Source organism: Arachis stenosperma, chromosome 4, assembly GCF_014773155.1.
Source record: "Arachis stenosperma cultivar V10309 chromosome 4, arast.V10309.gnm1.PFL2, whole genome shotgun sequence".
In the NCBI taxonomy this organism is placed as follows: Eukaryota; Viridiplantae; Streptophyta; class Magnoliopsida; order Fabales; family Fabaceae; genus Arachis; species Arachis stenosperma.
This window is the reverse complement of record NC_080380.1, coordinates 88,265,108-88,284,664: the sequence shown is the minus strand read 5'-3', so window position 1 is coordinate 88,284,664 and position 19,557 is coordinate 88,265,108.

Genomic DNA, 19,557 nt, shown 5'->3' with positions numbered 1-19,557 from the left:
TCCCTGCACTCGAAGTGAATTTTCTGGAGCTACAGAAGCCCAATTGGCGCGCTCTCAACGGCGTTGGAAAGTAGACATCCTGGGCTTTCCAGCAATATATGATAGTCCATACTTTGCCTAAGATTTGATGGCCCAAACTGGCGTTCAAAGTCACCTTCAGATTTCCCAGCGTTAAACGCCGGAACTGGCACCTAAATGGGAGTTAAACGCCCAAACTGGCATAAAAGCTGGCGTTTAACTCCAAGAAGAGTCTCTACACGAAAATGCTTCATTGCTCAGCCCAAGCACACACCAAGTGGGCCCGGAAGTGAATTTTTATGTCATTTACTCATCTCTGTACACCCTAGGCTACTAGTTTTCTATATATAGGACCTTTTACTATTGTATTTTCATCTTCTGATCTTTGGAATCTTTTGTTCTTTAGATCTTTTGATCACTTTGGGAGGCTGGCCTCACGGCCATGCCTAGACCTTGTTCTTATGTATTTTCAACGGTGGAGTTTCTACACACCATAGATTAAGGTGTGGAGCTCTGCTGTACCTCGAGTATTAATGCAATTACTATTGTTCTTCTATTCAATTCCGCTTGTTCTTATTCTAAGATATTCATTCGCACTCAAGAACTTGATGAATGTGATGATTATATGACGCTCATCATCATTCTCACTTATGAACAAAGTGACTGACAACCACTCTTGTTCTACAAGCAAACGAGGCTCTAATGTTTATCTCTTGGATTCTTGATACACGATGCATGGTTGATCGCCTGACAACCGAGTGCTCACCTGACAAACGAGCCAGCCATTCCGTGAGATCAGAGTCTTCGTGGTATAGGCAAGAACTGATGGCGGCATTCAAGAGAATCCGGAAGGTCTAACCTTGTCTGTGGTATTCTGAGTAGGATTCAATGATTGAATGACTGTGACGTGCTTCAAACTCCTGAGGGCGGGGCGTTAGTGACAGACGCAAAAGAATCACTGGATTCTATTCCGGCCTGATCGAGAACCGACAGATGGATAGCCGTGCCGTGACAGGGTGCGTTGAACATTTCCACTGAGAGGATGGGAGGTAGCCACTGACAACGGTGAAACCCTTGCATAAGCTTGCCATGGAAAGGAGTAAGAAGGATTGGATGAAGACAGTAGGAAAGCAGAGAGACGGAAGGGACAGCATCTTCATACGCTTATCTGAAATTCTCACCAATGATATACATAAGTATCTCTATCTTTATCTTTATGTTTTATTCATCATCTATACCCATTTGAGTCTGCCTGACTAAGATTTACAAGGTGACCATAGCTTGCTTCATACCAACAATCTCCGTGGGATCGACCCTTACTCGCGTAAGGTTTATTACTTGGACGACCCAGTGCACTTGCTGGTTAGTTGTGCGAAGTTGTAGTGATCGCGATTTTGCGCACCAATCCCTGAGGTCCCTTTCAAGCTCAAGAAAAATGAGTATCCGGAGATCCGACATGAGATCCGAAGAAGAGGTTGGGAAGTCCTAACCAACCCCATGCAACAAGTCAGAATCTTAATGGTTCAAGAGTTCTATGCCAATGCATGGATCACTAGGAACCATGATCAAAGTATGAACCTGAGTCCAAAGAATTATCTCACAATGGTTAGGGGGAAATACTTTAGATTTTAGTCCGAAGAATGTGAGGTTGGCGTTCCACTTGCCCATGATGCAAGGAGATGAACGCCCCTACACTAGAAGGGTCAAATTTAATCAAAGGTTGGACCAAGTCCTTATGGACATATGTGTGGAAGGAGCTCAATGGAAAAGAGATTCCAAAGGCAAGCCAGTTCAACTAAGAAGACTGGACCTCAAGCCTGTGGCTAAAGGATGGTTGGAGTTCATTCAACGCTCCATCATTCCCACTAGCAACCGATCTGAAGTTACTGTGGATCGGGCCATCATGATTCATAGCATCATGATTGGAGAGGAAGTAGAAGTTCATGAAGTCATCTCCAATGAATTCTACAAAATAGCCGAAAAGCCCTCCACCATGGCAAGGCTAGCTTTTCCTCACCTTATTTGCCATCTATGTTACTCAGCTGGAGTTATCATAGAAGGAGACATCTCCATTGAAGAGGATAAGCCCATCACCAAGAAGAGGATGGAGCAAGCAAGAGAGACCCTCCACGGATCTCAAGAGATGCATGAGGAAGCTCATCATCAAGAAATCCTTGAGATGCCTCAAGGGATGCACTTTCCTCCCAACAACTATTAGGAACAACTCAACACTTCCTTAGAAGATTTAAGCCACAATGTGGAACAATTAAGGGTGGAACATCATGAGCGCTCCATCATTCTCCATGAAATAAGAGAAGATCAAAGAGCAATGAGGAAGGAACAACAAAGGTAAGGAAGGGACATAGAAGAGCTTAAGGACATTGTTGGTCCTTCAAGAAGAAGACGCCACTATGGTGGATTCATTCCTTGTTCTTATTTCTTTCTATTTTTTAGTTTCTATGTTATGTTTATCTATATTTTGTGTCTCTACTTCATGATCATTAGTATGTAGTAACTATGTCTTAAAGCTATGAATAAATTCCATGAATCCTTCACCTCTCTTAAATAAAAAAATGTTTTAATTCAAAAGAACAAGAAGTACATGAATTTCGAATTTATCTTTGAATTTAGTTTAATTATATTGATGTGGTGACAATACTTTTTGTTTTCTAAATGAATGCTTAACAGTGCATATTTTTGATCTTGTTGTTTATGAATGTTAAAATTGTTGGCACTTGAAAGAATGATGAACAAAGAAAAATGTTATTGATGATATGAAAAATCATGAAATTGATTCTTGAAGCAAGAAAAAGCAGTGAAAAACAAAAGATTGCGAAAAAAAAAGAAAGAAAAAGAAAAAGCAAGCAGAAAAAGCCAATAGCCCTTAAAACCAAAAGGCAAGGGTAAAAAGGATCCAAGGCTTTGAGCATCAATGGATAGGAGGGCCCAAGGAAATAAAATCCAGGCCTAAGCGGCTAAACCAAGCTGTCCCTAACCATGTGCTTGTGTCATGAAGGTCCAAATGAAAAGCTTGAGACTGAGTGGTTAAAGTCGTGATCCAAAACAAAAAGAGTGTGCTTAAGAGCTCTGGACACCTCTAACTGGGGACTCTAGCAAAGCTGAGTCACAATCTGAAAAGTTTCACCCAGTCATGTGTCTGTGGCATTTATGTATCCGGTGGTAATACTGGAAAAACAAAGTACTTAGGGCCACGACCAAGACTCATAAGTAGCTGTGTTCAAGAATCAACATGCTTAACTAGGAAAGTCAATAACACTATCCAAAATTCTAAGTTCCTAGAGAAGCCAATCATTCTGAACTTCAAAGGAAAAAGTGAGATGCCAAAACTGTTCAGAAGCAAAAAGTTACAAGTCCCGCTCATCTAATTATAATTAATATTCATTGATATTCGGGAATTTATAGTATATTCTCTTCTTTTTATCCTATTTGATTTTCAGTTGCTTGGGGACAAGCAACAATTTAAGTTTGGTGTTATGATGAGCGGATAATTTATACGCTTTTTGGCATTATTTTTAGGTAATTTTTAGTAACTTCAAGCTACTTTTAGGGATGTTTTCATTAGTTTTTATGTTAAATTCACATTTCTGGACTTTACTATGAGTTTGTGTGTTTTTCTATAATTTCAGGTAATTTCTGGCTGAAATTGAGGGACTTGAGCAAAACTCTGAAAAAGGCTGACAAAAGGACTGCTGATGCTGTTGGATTCTGACCTCCCTGCACTCGAAATAGATTTTCTGGAGCTACAGAACTCCAAATGGCGCGATCTCAACAGCTTTAGAAAGTAGACATCCAGAGCTTTCCAGCAATATATAATAGTTCATACTTTATTCGGGAATTGACGACGTAAAATGGCGCTCAACGCCAAGTACATGCTGCTGTCTGGAGTTGAACGCCAGAAACACGTCATAACCCGGAGTTGAACGCCAGAAACACGCTATAACTCGGCGTTCAACTGCAAGAAAAGCCTCAGCCCGCGGATAGATCAAGCTCAGCCCAAGCATACACCAAGTGGGCCCCGAAAGTGGATTTATGCATCAATTACTTACTCATGTAAACCCTAGTAGCTAGTTTAATATAAATAGGACTTTTTACTAGTGTATAAAAGGGGATCTTTTGGCCATTCGGTCTTGGGATCATTCAGGGGGCTGGCCATTCGGCCATGCCTGAACCTTTCACTTATGTATTTTCAACGGTGGAGTTTCTACACACCATAGATTAAGGGTGTGGAGCTCTGCTGTACCTCAAGTTTCAATACAATTACTATTATTTTCTATTCAATTCTCTTTTATTCTTATTCCAAGATATACGTTGCACTTCAACTTGATGAATGTGATGATCCGTGACACTCATCATCATTCTCACCTATGAACACGCGTGACTGACAACCACTTCCGTTCTACCTTAGGCCGGGCGCATATCTCTTAGATTCCCCAACAGAATCTTCGTGGTATAAGCTAGATAGATGGCGGCATTCATGGGAATCCGGAAAGTCTAACCTTGTCTGTGGTATTCCGAGTAGGATTCCGGTATTGAATGACTGTGACGAGCTTCAAACTCCTGAAGGCTGGGCGTTAGTGACAGACGCAAAAGAATCAAGGGATTCTATTCCAACCTGACTGAGAACCGACAGATGATTAGTCGTGCTGTGACAGAGCATTTGGACCATTTTCACTGAGAGGATGGGATGTAGCCATCGACAAGGGTGATGCCTCCAGACGATTAGCCATGCAGTGACAGCGCATAGGACCATTTTCCCGAGAGGATGAAAAGTAGCCATTGATGACGGTGATGCCCTACATACAACTTGCCATGGAAAGGAGTAAGAAGGATTGGATGAATGTAATAAGAAAGTAGAAATACAAGAGGAGCACAGCATCTCCATACGCCTATCTGAAATTCCCACTATTGATTTACATAAGTATTTCTATCCCTTTTTATTTTATTTATCTTTATTTATCCAATCTAATCACATTTGACTTTATGAGTCCACTTAACTGGGATTTGCAAGGTGACCATAGCTTGCTTCATACCAACAATCTCTGTGGGATTGACCCTTACTCACGTAAGGTATTACTTGGATGACCCAGTACACTTGCTGGTTAAGTTGAACGGAGTTGTGTCCACACATAGCCAATAGCCATTAAATAAATCTCATGCAAATACAAAGAAGGTCACAATTTCGTCCACCAAGAACCAGCTTGAATTTGGGCCTCTTGAGCTTCAGAGATCGCCAGGCACGATTTCCGTTTAATGAGGTCACGTGCAGCTTGTCGCGCGTACGCTCCACGCGTGCGTGCGCGCCGATTGATTTTGGGATCCACGTGTGTGCGCCATGTACGCGTACGTGCCAGTGTAGATTTCTCTAATCCGCGCGGATACGTCAATCTTCGCGCGCCGCTTCCCGCTGTCTACATCCACGCATGCGCGCGAGGTGCGAGTGCGCACCCATGTTGAAGTTCCCCAAATCCAAATCTTCATGTTCCTTCCTCTTGTGCATACTTCTTTTCTCTCTTCTAGGCCATTCTTTCCCTATAAATTCTGAAATCACTCAACAAACATGTCACGGCATCGAATGGTAATAGAAGAGGATCAGTATATAGCAATTTTAAGGCAAAAGAAGCATATTTTTCATCATGAAGCAATATTAGGAAGAGAACACAAAACCATGCAATTCTTGTGAATAGGTGTAAAAAATATTGACAAAACCCCCCAAATTGTACACAATATAAACCACAAAATTGGAATTTATCAAATCTCCCCACACTTAAACCAAGCATGTCCTCATGCTTAAGAAAAAGAAAAAGACCAAAGATCATGGTAAGAAAAGGGTTTTAGAAGTGCAAATTTCTTAAATGAATGCATGTAACTAATGTAAAATCATCTACCTACTTGGTCAAGGGTAAATCTATCCTCCAAGAACACATATGAGCATACGGGGCAAAACTGATATGTAATTCATAAATCCTACCAATTTGAACATTATTGTGAAGTGCATATAACTTGTTAGATGAACGCTTGTGAAAGCTGGGAACAAGGAGTTGAGCATCAAACCCTCACTGGAAGTGTATCCGCTCTACTCGCTCAAGTGTATAGGGTTCATCACTCAATCCTCTCTTAATCATGCTTTCCAAGATTTGTCTTTTAGCTTACAAGAAAAAGGTGCATTTGTAACAAAAAATATTGTTACAAAACGTCGAAATTTTGAAACAAAAGTTTTTTGTAACAAAAAAAGGGTACATTGCAGTAAGTCCCGTTACAAAAAGTTTTTGTAACGAAAAATGAAACTGTTATAATTCAATACCATATTTTGTAACAATTTTTTTTGATACAAAAAACCAGAAGCCGTTACAAAAGTGGTAACAAATTTTGATCTTGAAGGTATTTTTCGTGACAGTCAATTTTTTTCCTATAAAAAAATTTTGTTACAAAATGTAACATGATTTTGTAACATTTTTTTTCTTTAGTTATGAAAGCAAATTAATTATTTTGTAACAACTTTTTTTATTACAAATTACGTGCATAATTTACTAAATTATTTTTTAAATTAACTAATATATTAACAATTTTAATAAGCAAGTTTACATGTATATAATATGCAAAAACATACATAAGTCAAACAAGATCCTTTTAGTTAAAATTGTCTTGAAACAAAATAACATTAGCTAGTGAGTACATTGATTAGTTCAACCAAAACATAAAAGTTCTAACATAAAAGTTCAACCAAAACATAAAAGTTCTAACATAGATTAGTGTCTCTATGCATCAAAATATTCTTGAGCCCTCAAGGTAGCATATGGTCACCATTTCAGCACTCCTGTAAATAAGAAAAACCGAAACAAAAAAGTTTGAAATAAGATATAACACTAATTATAATTTTCCACTAATGAAACATAATCATACTATAAAGTTTCATAAGACAGATTTAACTTGTGATGACAACAAAATCGATCATCTCATAATTATAACAATATATAATATATACTGATTACTTATCCAGTAACTTAATAATAAATTTGAAGTTTAAGATCATCTATCTTCAGAATTCGGACAGAAGAAAAAGAGAAACTCTGAACATAATGGGCCTCGAGAATCTAAACACAACGCATTATTAGTATAAGGTACCTTAATGTTCTTGAGGTCAAGGTTCAACTCACTCCTCACTAACATAAAGAGCTTTTGAAGAGGTTCGTCATCAGTCCTACGAACTAGAATTTTCATATATTCAGCAGCCTTTATGAAGACATCCATGACTTTACTGTATCACACAGTAGCCGCAGATATTAAAAAGACAAAAACACATAAACAAAAAGAGAAGTTCCAACTTCAAGGAAACAAGATAACAAATAATTTACAAGGAAAGGAAAGAAAAGGAAGGCATGATATTATCAAATACCATTATCCTTATATATAACTAATATCATGGAAATTAATCAACTAAAAGAACTTATTGCTTCACTATTTTCTCCTGTGTTTGACAATTGTTTCAATTAATTTTTTCATCAACATTACAGTGCAATTAAGTCTGATAAGTCAGCATCGAAAGGGATTTAAATTTTAAAAAATAATCTAGTTTTACACAAGCAGTCATTTACTAATTAACATGATCTTTCTCATTGAAACTTCAAGCTAACCTAAAAAATATAATAAATATCCAAGAAAGGAAAAAGATAATAAATTGAGCAGCCAATATCTTACAGCATATAATAATGTGCAGTCTTACACACCAACACAGGATAAGCTACGGATCGAAAGCCAGATGGAGCTTAACTAGCACAAAATGAGTTTACTTGGGAGCTAAAGAAGGTTTCATAAGGTAATAGATTAATAGTAAGTGGACAGTGTTTGATGCATCACATAGTTGCCGGTATACTTCAATGATCTGGAGAGATAAATTACAGCAATAACCAATGGCAAGAGAAACTTGAAATTAAAATGGGGAAGGAAGGGAAGATACAATACAACAAACTGGAGAGATAATACAATAGTAAATATTTTAACACCAGGATGGAAGATACAATACAACCAACTACAGTTAACTTGAAGTGATAATTCCAAATCTAATAATCCAGTACCAACACAAAACACACTCCTAACTCTATACAACTCAGTAGCTAAAAATGAAACCAACTTCAAATTTTATGGGAGCTCCATAAAGCTACCCTGCCACTTACAGCTAAAAAATAATCACCTAATAATAAATATTTATAGTTAGCTAGTTATAAAACAAATTAAAAGGAAATCAATGACAACAATATTCCAAGAAATTAAAGGAAATCAAAATTAGAGGGGAGAACACCCTTACCGGCAATAGATCCCGGCGAGGCAGCGCTATCCGGTGACAGGGGCTCAATGACACAACCCCTAACAGCAGCGACGACGGTGACTCCATGAACGGAGACTGGGCACAGCAGCGCAAACATTGACTCCTCCTTCTTCCTTGGTCTTCCTCCCTCCATGCGTCTGTCTCTCTTGCGCGTCCTCAGTGTCGTCCGTGATGGGAGATGCGACGCGGTGGAAGCTGGAAATGGCCTGCTCGCAATGAAGACGATGACGGCAGCGGCTTCCCTCGACGATAGTAGAACACGAACTGATGGCGGTGATGGAGGCACAGCGATGCTCCTTCCTCGCCCAGCTCTTCCTCTCCCTTAACGTCTCCCCTTCCTGACGGCGACACGACGGCGTGGCGGCAGTGATGCCCGCCGGCGCCGTCTTCCCTCTTCCCCCTCTCCTTCTCTTGCACTTTGATTTCAGCTTTCCCCTTTCTTTTCCTTTCTTTCCCTCTCCGTTCTTCCCTTTCTCTTGTTGTGTGTGTGTGCATCTTTGTGTTGTGTGTGTGTGTTTTTGTATTTGGGGAAAGGGGGTGTGCGTCTGAGAGGGTTTAGGGTTAGGATGAGTGAGGGTGAGTGAGTGTGGGTAGGGTTAGGATAAAATATTAAATTTTTTAATTTGAGAATTAGGATTTGTTTTGGAAAAAAATATAAAATTAGAGATTTTTAGATAAATTGAGAATTGGTCATTTTAATTAAATTAGGATATAGAAAGTATTAAATATTTATGAAAATTATATAAATTTTAATTAATTTTAAATTTAAAATTTTATCACTTTGATTTAATTACTTTTTGATAAATAATTTTTAAAAATAAAATTGTGAATAACTATAATAAATCACAAATAATTTATTATTTATTTTTTAACAACCAGAAATTTTACAAGCTTAATAATGAGTGTTGGGTTATGGTGGGTTTAAGATTTTAGTAGAGAAAAAAAAATCAGAACTCTATATTTTGTTCTTAAAGAAGTTTTTTAAAAATTTATTTAAATATAAAAATATGTTAAATTTTACAGTGGTAAAGAAACAAAAAATAATATTTGTTATAAAATTTTTCAATTTTAACTATTTTTATTTATGTTTAACAATTAATTCTTTTAATTAAAAAAATTAATTTTTAGTCAATATTTAAGACATGATTATTAGTAAAAAATATGTATTAGTTTTATAAAAAAATAATTAATTAATACAAATAATATTTTAAAAAATTAAATTTTTAAAACAAAATAAAATTATTTTAAAGATTTAATATTTTTAAATAATTTTTTTAGTTAGAAAAATTCATGTATTTTATGACAAATAAATAATTTGTTATAAACAATATTGAATTTTGTGACAAATTAATTTTTTGTTACAAAATAATTAGAGATTTTGAAACAAATGGATATTTTGTTACAAAATATTTTAAACTTTTGCAACAACATCATCTTTTGTTACAAAATATTATAAAATTTTGCAACAAAACACCGGTTCGTTACAAAAACCAATATAATTTGTAACAAAAAAATTAAATCGTTACAAAATAACAAAATATTTTGTAACAAATTATTTTGTTGTTATAAAATATGATTATTATGTAACAATTACTAATTTTTGTTACAAAAAAATAATTTTTTGTAACAATTTTAAATTTGTTACAAAGTTTTTTTTTACAAATGTTCCATTTTCTTGTAGTGTATAACAATCAACAATTACTTAATGCATGCATACAAGTATCATGAGGTCTTATTCATGGGTTGTAATGGGGCTAAGGTGAAGGTAAGGATGTATATGGTCAAGTGAGCTTAAAATTTGAATCCTTGATTAACCTAAGATCCCACTAGACACATAGAACAACCTATACAACTATAATATAATACCTAGCTACCCATGGGTTTCACTTTTCGCATACTCATGCATTCTTTTCAATTCACATCCCATATGCATTGTTATTATTACTTCGTCTTGGGGCATTTTTGTCCCCTTTCATTGCTTTCTTCTCTCTTTTTTAGTCCCCTTTTTCTTGAGGTTTCATATACAAAAATTTCAATGCATATGGTTCAATCCTTCAACACATGAGTATATTCCCAAGTACACCCTCCCATTTGAATGATACACACCTTCACTCACCTAAGCTAATCAAGGATCCAAATCTATGAACTTTCATTATTTTACACTTAGGGCTGTTGATGTGATCTATTTAAGAACAAAAAGGCTTTAACATGGGCTCAAAATTGGTTAGCAATGGTAGATAAAAGGGTTAAGGCTGTTTGGGAAAAGTGACTATTGAAGTGATGGCCTCAATCATGTAAATGCATTCATATACAAAGTAATGGACATATAGAATCTGACAAAGCAAGGATTGCAATCATAGAGAGAGAATAATGCACACAAGAATGGGAATTAATGGTTAGAAGATATAACCACACAATAGGCTCAAAACTTACATGCTTATGTTCTTAGCTCAATCACTATGTTCCAAAAATACATTCTTGAAGCAAGTTTACCACAAAAAAAAATTTCCAAAATTGGTAGGTATTCCGAGGGTTACCTGAAACTGTAGGTCGATCTCGGACGAGATCTTCTGTACTGATCGGAGATGACGGGTCCGACTTGTGCGTGGCGGCCAGAGCTGTCGTGTTCGACTTGTTGGACTGGCAATGCTGCTGATCCTTTGTCACTGGAGGGTGGTGGTACCTGCAAGGGACTCTGATGCTTAAGTTAGCAAGGGTATTAAGCAGGTTTTATGTTGAATCAGAGTATGAGTTATACCTGGGTGCTCTAGTGTATTTATAATAGTGTGGAATGATCTTTCTGGTGATAAGATAGTTATCTTATTTTATCTTATCTTTGAGGGAAGTCATCTTATCTTCAAGGGAACCGCCCTTATCTATATAGGCCTGGAATGCCTTTGGATTTGGGTCGGGATCCTCTGTTTGGGCCCTTTTTGGGCTTTCCTGGTAATTTAGCCGAGCTCTTTGAGGAGAGGTCGGTTAACCCTGACCTGAAGAGGTCGGTTGACTTGTCGTTAAATCATCCCAGGTCGGACAGTTCGACCCAGGGTATGAACAGTGCCCTTGCTCGAGTATGGTCTTCTTTTTTAGGTCGAGTCCTTAGTTTTAGGACTTTGATCCTTCTCTGGTGAAGCCAAGCTTGAGCATTTGTCGAGTTCTTCTTTGTAAAGTTTTCCTTTGAATGCGGAATGTTTTCTTTCTTTTTAATTTTTGAAACAGGCATTCCTTTCTTTTTGAAATGCGTATCTCTCTGTTTTTGGAAACGTGCGAGGGTTTAATAACCCATTAATCACTTTCTTTTTCTTTTTTCCTTCTTTCTATTTTTGAATTTAGTTTTCAAAGATTTGGCTTCTGTCTTTTCTTTTTCTTTGCTTGCTGCAACTCCATTTTTGCCCTTCTATTTTCTGGTTTGCCTGGGACTCTTTGTCTTTTACGTTTTTACACTTCTCCTTATGGTGCCGTTGGTGATTTGTTTTGTGCTTCATTCCTTCAGAGGGTGATTCTTCGGCCTTTTTTCAACCTCTCAGTGTTTCATTGTCTCTTCTGCTTTTCAGGTCTGCTTCTTTCTTTCTTCTTTTTACTGATTGCATTTTATTTTCGTAAGTAATTTGCGTCGTTGCTTGATTTCATGTTGGAAAGCTTGAACCTTTTTGTATCGTCATGCTTTGATTGTTGTTGTGATGAAAGCTTTTTAGAGTTCCTTTTGACTTATGTATGCCTTTTGGTGCTTTCCCTGATAGTTGAAACTTTTTAGGGTTTTACATGCTTGTTTATTGCTTCCGATTGTACCTTCTCATTTGGTGTTTTGGGATGATAAACTGCTTGACTCTGTGGAAAGAATTACGCCTTTGATGAATTTGCCATGTTGGTAGCTTTCTTTAATTGATAGACTTGTAGAAGATGACGTTTTTCTGATGGTTCACTTTGATTTTCTTCTCGTGTTTGTTGTTTGCTTGGAAGGGAATTTTCTTCGCTGAGAGTTTTAGGGTGTAGCCTTGTAGACTTTTTCTGGGTCCTTACTTATGTTGAGCCAGGATTGTGTCTACTCCTTCCCACTCTAGCACTCCTTTCCTCTGTGATGGTTGGCATGTCTCTGATGAGCAAAGAAATATTGGTTGTTTGCCTCCATATCAATGAGATTCTGGGCTCCCTCTGCAGTCTTCATGAGTTGTAAGGATCCTCCTGCTGAGTGATCTAGTGCTTCTTGGGCTTTTAGTGTCAAACCTTCATAGAAATTCTGCAATATGTCCCATTCATTGAACATTTCAGGGGGACACTTCCTAATTAGAGCCTTGTATCTCTCCCATGACTCATATAGAGATTCAGCATCCAATTGTGTGAATGTTTGCACTTCAGTCTTCAATCTAATAATCCTCTGAGGTGGGTAAAATTTGGCAAGGAACTTGTTCACTAGATCTTCCCAAGTGTTGATGCTCTCTCTTGGAAATGTCTCCAACCATTGAGTAGCTTTGTCTCTGAGGGAGAATGGCAATAGCAACAGCTTGTAGATGTCAAGATGCACACCATTAGATTTGACAGTATCACAAATCCTCAGAAAAGTGGATAAGTGTTGGTTTGGATCTTCAAGTGGTCCTCCTCCAAATGAGCAGTTGTTTTGGACTAATGTGATGAGTTGTGGTTTCGATTCAAAGTTATTCGCATTGACATTTGGGGTAAGGATGCTACTCCCACAATGTCTAGGATTTGCAAATGTGTAGGAAGCCAAAACTTTCCTCTGTGGTTGACCATTGTGGTTGGCCACTCCCTCTTGATTAGCATTGGAAGTGTTTCCTTCCATTTCTTGATATTCTTCCTCAAAAACTTCTTCACCAATGACTCCCTTTCCTCTGGCTTCTCTTCTTATTCTCCTAAGAGTTCTTTCGTCAAAATTACCAGAGTTAGGAACTTCTCTTCTTGACTCTGTCATACAAACAAAACACAAGAAACACAAAAAACTAGAAAACCAGTAACACTTTACTCCATTGCTAGAGTGAGGTTTTAGTTAGCTTAAGCAAAAATTCAAATAGTTAGTGTGTTAGTCAAAATTAAAGAAAAATAAAGAAAAAATGCTTAATCTAGATCACCATCTTACTTAATCATTGTCAATCTAATCAATCCCCGGCAATGGCGCCAAAAAAATATCCATCAAGTTTTTGGCGCTGTTGCTAGGGATTGATTTAGATCAACAATGATTAAGTGGGTGAGAAGTCTAGATCAAGCATTTTTTTGTTTTTGTTTTCTGTTTCAAAGTGACACCAAGGTGTTTGAGTTATTGCCTCACCAAAAAAATTCATTCTCTGTGACATGAATTTCAATTTTCAATGATGTTGTGTTTTATAAAATTCAAATGGAGTTCAACTCATCTTATGATCAAACAAATTTTATGAGATATTACCCACCATCACCAATCTCTAATGGTGGCTGAGAATATCACCAAGAGAATACAAATTCTAAGCACTCCAATCCATGGAAATTTGCTTTAGAGACACAATATGAGCAAGAGAATCATATGGGATACCAACCACCACCACAAAATGATTCATATCATTATCCTCATGGTGGATGAGAGTATCACTAAGGAATGAAAGAGCATGAACACCTCCCAGAGCCACAAAGTGACTCCCACTGTGATGATAGTTACACAAACCGTGGCTGGGAAGGGAATTTCAAGGATTCATGTTCCATTCATCAAGAAACATCTTCCCTGGAGTATACTTTCAATAAAGTCATGAAAAATTGTCCACCCTCACTTCCCAGTTTCTCATTTGAAAGTTCTTCATCACTTGATTATGCCTCAACACAAAGTTTCCTCAAAAATCCATACAAGTCATCCCACCAACCACAAAATTCGTCTCATAACTCACAAAACTCATTCTACACCCCTCAACACAACTTCACCACAACAAGCCAATGCCAAGCCATTGAAATACACAGATAACTCGTGAAAAGACACACACAATCCCAATCCTAGAAAGAAATCCTCTTCAAGAAGATGAATGGGCCCTTAGAGCAAACAAGGAAGAACTTAGAACCGTCAAATAGTGAGGATGAAGACCAATTTGTGGGTGAAGAAGTGAAAAAACAAGAACAAAAGGTCCCCGTGTCAAGTGAAATTGCAATGAAGGATGAGGGACATGAGCCAAGGATTTTACATTCACAAAAGCCACTTGAGGTGACAATGAAACATAAAGATTCCCTCTCAAAGGCATTAATAGAAAATCATGAGCAAGAAAGTGAGGAAGACACTCAAGAGAAGTCACAATCAATTGAAGCAAAAAAGTGCATAGGGGAAGGGCTCATTGAACCACCAACTCAGAAGGATCTGGATGAAGATAAAACTCCAATAATCACATAGCAACCAAGTCTTGAATCCAAAGAAGTGAATGCAACTAGCAAGAGCACCAATTCTGTCCCTAATCCAGCAAGCAAGCTCAATAAAGCTATTTACAAAAGGAAGCTTGCTGAGGAGAGGCCAAGACAAGGGACACTAGCTGGTTCATCTCTCCCCTTGAGGTCATTCCTCTTAACAAACTGGAAGAAGAGGAAGAAAGTGAAGAACAACATGTCAAACTAATGACATTAAAAGAGTGCTTGTTGGGAGGCAACCCAACTTTGGGTAACAATTCATTTCTTTGTTTAGTTCATTCTCTCTATGCTTTGTTTAAATTTCAATAAATAGGCATATGGTTACATTCTAAGTTTGGTGTTACCTTGCAACAAATTGTTTTTAATCTTTTTGGATGATTGCATCAAATCAAAAATGAAAGTGTCACACTAAGATTCTAAGTTTGGTTTGCCACTTATTTTCTATGCAATTTATTCAAGCAACACTACCTGTCTGCATAATCATAATGCCTCTGTAGTTTTATTTTTCTCTTTTGATTTGACACTTTTTCATTCTACTTGCTTTAGTCATTTTTTTGTTTTTAAATGCTTTTATTTAGTTTGCTGCTTAACTGTTTTTGTTAATACCTCACCAAGAAATCCTTATCCATGATAGATGCTTCACTTGGTGATTGTAGTTAACAAATAACAGTTTCCTTTGCTTAGTCTTAGTTCAAATAAAATGGACATGTGACTGGATTCTAAGTTTGGTGTTGCTATGCAACAAAATTTGCTTCCAATCTTTACTGGATACTTGCATTAATTCCAAGTGAAAGTGTCACACTAAGTTTGGTGTGCCACCTATATTTTATGCAATGTATTGTGCACATCCTCTTATGTTTGCAATCTATGTATCTGTCTCTTGTGCGTTGATTGTTATCTTTAATTTTGCTTGCTTAAAACACATGTGCTACTAATATTTCATTGTGTAAGATATTCATGATCCATGTTAGCCCCATAGCCATTGTTCTAATTGTTACTTGAGGATGAGCAAGCATTCTAAGTTTGGCAAGGGAAGAGGAAGAATGGGAGAAAAATGACAACAATAGAGAAGATGAATTACACGGTTGTAAAGTTCCTTTTCCTCTCATTTGTTTTCAAGCACTTTAAATTGCATGATTGCCGTTATCTTCTCTGTATGCATGTGTGGTATGAATGAGCATAGCCTGAATTATGATCTGTAACATGTTGCCATGCCATTATGACTACCAACCTGAGTTTTGTAATGTTCAAAGCAGTAAAGTATCATGATCATAAACAAACAAGGCATTAAAGAAGAACTTAGCATGTGCATACAAGTATTGGAAGGCTAGTATGGTTAATTGTTGCTCAATTACATTAGATTTTATTTTTGAAGTTTTCATCTAGGACATTTTGTGAAATCTTTTGAAATCATGAAAACCTTGAAAAAGCAAATGCAGTTAAAGCAAGAAAAGCAAAAGGGAAAGAATGAGAAAGCTGAAGGCTCTGAGTACCAATGACAATTAATTTGTTAAGTGTGGTGTTTATGTATCAAGCAAAAAGCTTGAAAATAAAACACTTAGAGTCAAGGCTAGGCTCAAGTACAAATGCACTCCCTCAAAGCTCAAGGCTCTGACCATCAATGATTAGAGAGTTAAGGAAAGAAACAAATGAGCTTAACGAAGTCCTCTAATTAAATGCTTGTGGTGCTTATGTATCAAGTGGTAATACTTGAAAACAAAGCATTTAGAAGTCATAACTTTGTTATCAACTCATGGGGCAAAGCACCCAAAAGGAGAAGCTAATAAGAAAATCAAAAGCTTGTTTCAAGGAAGAATTATAAGGAAAAGATTTCATAAAATGAGCTAGATAGAAGCATCAATCATTTACATTTCTTTTGTGATTGTAGCATGCATAGAAAACTAGCCTACCATGAATATTAACTTGCTATTCTTCATACCTTGAATTGTCAATCTCTATTGCATGATTCTTTTCTTGCTTGGGGACAAGCAAGGTTTAAGTTTGATGTTGTGATGACATGTCATCATGTCATATTTTTCTATGCTTTTTCATACAAGAAATTGATGATTTGTGCTTAAATATTGAATTCTTTTATGCTTAAATGGTATATCTCCTTTATCTTTTAATTTTATAAATTTTGTAGGAAATAAGAAGAAAAAGAAACAAAGAAGCACAAAATAAGCTAAAAAGGAGTAAAAAAAAAGAGTTTTAGGGCACACTTTGAAGTTGGAGTACACTTGGAGCCTTAGGCCAGGCTTTTAAAAGTGTGGCCCATGACCAAATCAAGGAAGCTTGACACAAAGCTCGGTTAACCAAGTTAACCTAGCTTTATCGTGAGAAAAAATTTAGCTTGGAAGCAAGAATTTTTGCTAAGTTAAACTTGGGCGCTCATAGCATGACCATGCCTCCAATTGATGTGCTTTCAGTTGCGTTGGAAGGCTGACATTCAGAGCTTTCCAACAATATATGGAAATCCATATTTGGCACAAAATTGGGGCACAAGTGAAAGGCATCTTTAAGGACCAAAAACAAGCAAAAATAGACCAAAGTGGCTTCACTAAGATTCGAAGAGGGAGACCAAGGGAAGCCCATCAAGCCAAGGAAGTAGCGCTCTCAAAGAGAGCTATATGTTAACGTTGAGAGCTTTATCGTGGGTCTCCTCATGAAAAAGCAAGGAAAAAGGCACCAAAATGCTTCCCCCAAGGCTTGAACACGGATGCTTCACAAGACAAGGTCAAGGGAACATGGATGCTGCGCTCTTGGCATTAACCGAGCGCTATCCTGATGCTGTCCAAGGCTTGTCATGCACAAATTTGGAAGACCAATGGGGAGTGCTGCGCTCTCCTTGTCAACCGAGCCGTGCCCTGGGAGTGTCTCAATGACACATTTTTGTTCCGAAATGAAATTAAATTCAATTCTTCACCATTTTGAAAAGCCCAATGACACACCAAAGCAAGCAAGATTCATGGACATAACTTCAAGGCACACAGAGAAGCTAGATTAGGAATTTCATTTAAATTGTAATTTGTTTTTAATTTCAATTTTATTTTGTAAAAAGCCTATATAAAGGCATCATTCTCATTTCATAGTAGGCTGGCTCCACTAGGGAGCATTAGGAGTAGAGAGCTCTCTCTTTTAGTTTTCCTTTCTGTTTTCAATTTTGGATTGAGATTGAAAAAATTTTGTTTCAATCTTTGATCTGAAATCCATCTTTGTTCTTCTGCATAATTCTGAAAATCAAGGAATTGAATCCAACTTTCACTTGCTGCTTCACTTACATTTCTTCTGCAATTCATTTTCTATTTTATCAAGAGAGAATTGAGATCCAGATCTGCTTCTTGAGCTCATTGCTTTTCTTGAATCTTCAATTTCTCTTTTAGATTTTACAATTGAGCTGAGTTTCTTCCTGTTTTGTTCTTCAAGCAATTTTACCTTGTTGTTTAGATATCTTGTAGATTCACTTCATCTTACATTTCTCTGATTCACTGCAATTTATAATTTCTTGCTTAATTTTGAATCCCAGCTCCCAAAATCTTTTTATTCTTCCTGCAATTTAAATTTCCAGTTGCTTGATCTATTGCTTTCTTAAATTTTCAGCACCCACTCCCCTTTATAATTGATGCAATTTACATTTCTTGTCATTTAAGTTTCTATCCAATTTACATTCTGCTCTTTACTTTCACTGCAATTTACTTACTGCACTTTAAATTTTCTTGTCATTTACTTTCTACTGTATCAATTATCACTCACCAATGTTAGCTTGACTAAACTAATCACCGACTAAAGTTGCTTGATCCATCAATCTCTGTGGGATCGACCTCACTCTAAGTGAGTTATTACTACTTGATGCGATCCGGTACACTTGCCGTTGAGTTTTGTGTTAGAATCCGATTTCCAACCCATTACCTGCCTCCAAAGGATGCCCCTAGACCTTGGTGTATGTCTTGGGGGTTTTCTTTTTACTGTTTGTATTGCTCTTGAGTCATGTTTGTCCGAGCTGTTTTGGTTAATAATCCACTCTCTTTTTCTTTTTGTAGGACTAGTTGGCCATGTCTTCTCGCAAAAATATTGTATAAGGTTCCTGAGGGAATGTCTGACTGGTTGGACTCCCTTGTGTTGATGTGTGTCTCTATGGTAAATGGTGAGTTTTGTGTGGAGCTTAGAAAACATCACCGACTCTGTAAGAATAGGGATCAAGAAAAGAACTATGAATTGGTGGCGCCCAATTCCGATGAGAGGGTTTGCTTTCCTGCTCTGAGTCAGGGGGAACATCCCTTCTTTTATGCTTATGACTATTTTTTCAGCCAGCTGAACATTACTTTTCCTTTTACTTCCTTTGAAACTGACCTGTTGGGGTCGTGTAACGTAGCTCTATCCCTGCTTCATCCGAATTCCTGGAGTTTTATTAAGATTTTTCAGTTGCTCTGCCAAGAGTTGGGCGTCACGCCTTCTCAGACTCTTTTCCTTTATCTTTTTGTTTTGACTAAGCCCAGAATTTCCTCAAAAAAGAAAGCCTCTTGGATTTCCTTTCGTTTTGCCCAGGGACACAAAGTGTTTGCTATGTACGACGAGTCCTTTAGGGACTTTAAGAATTACTTTTTTAAGGTCCGAGCTGTAGAGGGAGCTCGACCGTTTTTCTTAGAAGCGAATAATAAACCTGCCTTCCCCTTGTGTTGGCAAAAGAACATTGTGGTGACTCGATACACGTGGGAGATGCTTGACGAGGTTGAGCAGGCTTTTGTAAATGTTTTAGAAGACATCTGGGGAGAACCTCCCCATCTTGACACCAAGAGATTTTTGGTAAACCCCTCCTTGGTCCAAAATGTGTT